The sequence below is a fragment of the Ovis aries genome, chromosome 21 (genome assembly GCF_016772045.2).
Source record: "Ovis aries strain OAR_USU_Benz2616 breed Rambouillet chromosome 21, ARS-UI_Ramb_v3.0, whole genome shotgun sequence".
In the NCBI taxonomy this organism is placed as follows: Eukaryota; Metazoa; Chordata; class Mammalia; order Artiodactyla; family Bovidae; genus Ovis; species Ovis aries.
The window spans coordinates 20,026,029-20,031,619 of record NC_056074.1 but is presented as its reverse complement, the minus strand read 5'-3'; positions in this window follow the sequence as shown (position 1 = coordinate 20,031,619).

Genomic DNA, 5,591 nt, shown 5'->3' with positions numbered 1-5,591 from the left:
ACAACACAAAGAGGTTGTTGATACTTTAACCTGGTAACCTGGCCCATGGGTACCTGTGCCCTCACTGATATCTTACATTTCATGTGGGGAATCAAGTCTCTTCTGAGGGAGGAGGAAGAAGGGAGGTGGAGCAAAGAAAGCCAGAGTTCTCCTTTAAAAATAAGTAAATACATCTAAAAGTAGTGTATGTTTATAAATGAAACCATTTTTATCTATATTCACGTAGCATTCCCAGTTATTAAGCACTGTTTGTTATTAAAAGAGAGAATCCATATTTCCTGGGTCATCATACAGGTGAACTTGAAACTCAGTAAGCAGAAAAAAATAAATCTTCAGTGTGCTTCTTTTAAAAAATTAAAACAAAATGTTTTTCTCACTTTATTTATTTATTTTTTTGGCTGGGCTTGGTCTTCGTTGCTTTGCACAGACTTTCTCTAGTTGCAGCAAGCGGCGCCTCCCCTCAAGTTGCTGTGTGGAGGCTTCTCGTTGCAGTGGCTTCTCTTGTTGCAGAGCACGGGCTCTAGGCGTGTGGGCTTCAGTAGTTGCAGCACGGGGGCTCAGTAGTTGTGCCACACAGGCTTAGTTGATCCTCGGCATGTGGCATCTTCCCAGACCAGGGATCGAACCCTCGTCTCCTGCATTGACAGGCAGATTCTCATCCTCTGGGCCACCAGGGAAATCTTTCAGTGCCCTTTTAGTCCAGGATTTGCCTGATGCTGCATCTTATCCTTCAGTGAAATAGCTGTCCATAGTAGGTGAGCCAAGCACAGGGGAAAGAGGTCTGATACCGGTGGCATAGATCTAGCTTTGAATTCCGAATCCAAAATACCAAATCGCAGCATGACCCTTGTCAAATCACCTAATCTCTCTTCTCCTCAGCTTTACCATTTGTGAATTAAGATATTTGAGCTAAATTATCTTTAATTTCTAAAAGTATGTGTCTCAACAACAACAACAACAACAAAAAGTCATTGGTTCAGTTTCCCCTATTTAAGGAAATATAAAATGACTTCAGGAATCAAACTGTCAGCTCCTCTACCCTCCAAAGAAAACTTAAGACCCTGTACGATTCCTGATTCATTTTAAAAAGAAAGTGACATTTCCACCAGAGTTTCAAACCAGGTCAGTCTGATGGCAGAGGTGTACCATGGAATTATCTCTTCTGCTGTATAGGCAAGGTGGACATAAATACTGCTTGCTCTTCAATGGGCATGGTTATTCTGTGAAGAGCAATATATTCTTAGGATAGTGAATAATTTTCTTTTTGATATTGAAGCTGCTTTTTATGTCCATACAACATTGGTTTTCCTCCCTTAAACTGTAGAGAAGCACTGTAAAAGCTGCAAAGTCCTGATGACTTTCTATCCCTTCTCACACGACAGCACTGTTGCCTCCAGACACACACACTTCATCTGTTAAGGACCTGGACCCAGCTGATCTTTTTTCACAGCCCTCCTGTCCTTGTCCATCTCCAAAAGACCACCCTGGGGCTAGAAACAAATTGGATTCAATGAACCTTTTTTTAAATTTTGAATTCTTGCTTTAATGGGATTGTAAAGGTTATAATGGAGAAAATTATTTGGGGCAGTGGTGTTAGGCACCTCTTCCCTTGGGCTTTCTAGTTCGTTTGGTTAGAGAAAATCTCTAATAAGGCCAAGGTCACTGGAACATATTAAATTGCCACAATGTTCTGTGGCACAGGTTGAATTCCTAGATTTGGCCAATAACCTGTCTCATTCATTCAATATTAATTCATTCACTTCCTCAACTAGATGCCAGGAACTGAAAGTAGTACTAAGCAGCAGTTTTTAGGCACTTGAATGTACCAGGTACAATGAGCTGTGCTTTACATACAGGATTCCATTTGATCCATACAATTGCTTCATGCAAGTAATGTTATTAGAGCCATTTCATATGAGGAAACCGAAGCTTAAGCAGATTAAGGGATTTACTCAAGGAAGAAGAGGTAGGATTCTTCCCAGGTAATCTGAGTTCATATCAAACTAGAGAGAGTTCTCGTTCCCACAGAGCATGTACCTCCATAGGGAGCCAGATACTAAAGTTTAATTAGCTAAAGTACATTCAGTTACTATTTGATCATAATAATTAACCAGTCTTTACACAATTGTGATCAAGAATGAGAAAGGGGATTGAGGACTATTCGATTCTATGGAAACGTCAGAGAACACTGCTGAAGAAGTGACACTTAAGTTGAGGCACAACTATTTAGAAACAGTTAGTCAAGTAAAGGCGATGGCACCCACTCCAGTGCTCTTGCCTGGAAAATCCCATGAACGGAAGAGCCTGGTGGCTGCAGTCCATGAGGCTGTGAAGAGTCGGACACAACTGAGCAACCTCCCTTTCACTTTTCACTTTAATGCATTGGAGAAGGAAATGGCAACCCACTCATTGTTCTTGCCTGGACAATCCCAGGGACGGGGGAGCCTGGTGGGCTGCCATCTGTGGGGTCACACAGAGTTGGACATGACTGAAGTGACTTAGCAGCAGCAGCAGCAGCAGTCAAGTAAAAAGTGTGAGGGGTGGTGAGGTTTCCAGATGAAGGGAGCCACCCTGTAAAAATAAAAATAAATAAATAAAGGAAGAGGGCAACATTTATTGACTGATTCAAAACAACAAGACTCTATTAAGTCCTTTATAAGACTTATCTGTTGTAATCCATATAGAAACACTTTAAGGTAGATATTATTATTTATCCTTATTTCATGCAGATGCTGAAACTTGTCATGGGTTGAATAGTGTTTCCACAAAACTCCCTACTCAAACTTTGGAAGGTGACCTTATTTGGATCTTAAGATGAAATCATTCTGGATTCAGGCTGAGCCCTAAATCCAGTGGCTGATGCTTTTGTAATAAGAAAGGACACAGAGACACAGAGAAGGGAATGAAAAGAGAGAGCACAGATTTGAGGAACACATCTATCGTCTTCGTTTTGTTTAGTCGTAAGTTATATCCAACTCTTTGTGACCCCATGGACTGCAGCACTCGTGGCTTCCCTGTCCTTCCCTACCTCCCAGAATTTTCTCAACTCATCCATTGAGTCGGTGATGCTATCCAACCATCTTATCCTCTGCCACCCCCTTAAACACCAGAAACTAGCCCAGATATAAGGCGATTTTCCCCTCACAGGCAATTGGTGCTGACACCTTGAGTTTGGACTTCTAGCCTCCTAAACAGTGAGAGAGTCAATTTCTGTTACTTTAGGCCACTCAATATGTGGTAATCAATTATGGCAGCCCAAGAGAAATAATACAATACTCTTTGGCACAGGGGAGCTCCCAATAATAAACCTTAGGAGGATTTATTTATTCAGCCTTATTCACTGTTAATACTGTTTGTCAGATATCTTGACATGAATTATGAAAGGTACACCTCATGCAAATATGGTATCCACTTTCAAAGACTGCAAAGCAGGAGCTGATAGGTGTCATATAAAAGTATAGATTAATGATAATAATAATAGTAATAGTCACTCTCATGTATTAAGTGTATGTACCAGGCACTGTGAGTGATTACTTACATACATTAATTTAATGTGAAAAAGGTATATATAACTTATTGCATTTAGCAGATAAAGAAACTGAAGCATAATGAAGTTTAATTACCTTCTTCAAGGTTGTATATCTTTGCCAATTCCAGGGTGGGATCTCAATTTCCAGTGAGAGGGTAAAGGAAGGAACTTAAAGAGAATACAAGCCATCAGCAGAAGTTTCGCCCAGGTCTTCAGATTTATGCTGTAGATGCCATCACTTATTTCCTGGGTCATGAATGATGAGTAATGTTGGGCGTTGATGAATGAAAGGCAAGGAAAAGGTTGTGTGGGCATTAACAGTGAGCAAAAAGGCAGAAAAACAGAAAATGGGCATTTTGTTAGTAACAGAGTGCTCCAATTTGTTGGGATGTATGGTACACTGAAAAAGAAACATGGAAATTTATTTGGAATGGTAGATTCAGACCAGTTGTTGACCTATGAGCAAATGTCAGGAGAAGCTGGGAAATTATTCTTTGAAGAGACTGAAGATCAGAAGGATTGTGCCAAACCAAGCAAAATGATCCGATTGCTGCTTCAGGGAGATGAATCCCACAGGATGTGAAAAGCAGACTGGTGGCTGGCACAGACTGATGACCAAATAACCATTTAGGAGCCAAACGTTCTAAGAGAGAGAGGGACAAAATGCATTCACATTCCTCAGAAAGCAGCTCTTAGGCCAACCCCAACTGCTCTTTTATTTAAAAACACCTGTTGAGCCTTTCTGTGCTACCCAAGTAGGGATCCATATGAAAATGTCTAAGATTCACATCATAACTTAAAGGGAAACTTGTCTGGAGCACTTGATATCCTGCAAATGAAGGAGGAGGATTCTCCTTCTTAAAGTTCTTGCAGCAGGAATATACTTAGCAGCTTTCAAATAACTATATCTCTACGAAAGGAAATAAGTGATGGTGTTTACAGCGTAAGTCTGAAGACCTGAGAGAAGCTTCCACTGAGGGCTTGTATGATTAGTGCCACTGAAAATCTGGCTGATAGCAGCATCATATCCTTTAGGAAAACCGGCTGTGGGGCTGGGCTGAAGTTTGCTACTCCTCCCAGAGCCACTTTTATTGCTGGCCACTTTGCTTCTGGAAACTTCACTGGTCAGATCCAGGAAGCCTTCCAGGAGCCATGCCTTCTAGTGGTTACTGATCCCAGGACTGACCACTAGCCTCCCTGCCATCACACTATGTCAGACTCTGCACTTTGCGAACATGCCATCCCCTACAACAACAGTGGGTCTGATGGGAGGGACACTGGCCCAGAAAGTTCTGCGCATGTGTGGTGCCATGTGAGCGTCCATCAGAGCACATCTTATCTCTACTTCTGCAGAATCCTGGAGAGATTGAAAAGAAAGCACAAGCTGCTGCTGGAAAGGCTGTGACCCAGGGGGAATTTCGAGGTGAGAGTACTGCTTCAGCTCCTGGGTTTACTGCATTTACAGCTCAGCCTGAGGTTCGGCTCCCAAGGTGGCGCTGCTGCTGCTGCTGCTGCTGCTGCTGAGTCGCTTCAGTCGTGTCCGACTCTTAGCGACCCCATGGACTGTAGCCTACCAGGCTCCTCTGTCCATGGGATTTTCCAGGCAAGAGTACTGGAGTGGGGTGCCAGTGCCTTCTCCGCCAGGTGGCACTAGTGGTAAAGAATCCGCCTGCCAAGGCAGGAGACACAAGAAATGTGAGCTTGATCCCTGGGTTGGGAAGATCCCCGTGAGGAGGACATGGCAACCCACTCCAGTATTCTTGACTGGGAAGTTCCATGGACAGAGGAGCCTGGTGGGGTACAGTCTATGGCATCGCAAAGAGTTGGACACAACTGAAGCAACTTAGCAAGCATGCATGACCAACTGGAGGTTACAGACCAGTGTGAAACCATGAGCACTCTCTGCCTAGTCACCAGTTCTCCAGGGCAGACAGCAGGGCTGAGCTACTCTCAGGGACTGGTCTGGAACTCCCACTGCTCAGACCACTGAATGGGTAGGAATGACCACTGGGTGGTCTTAAGCTCTTCTTCCACAGGCTCCACACAGAAAAATGGAATACAG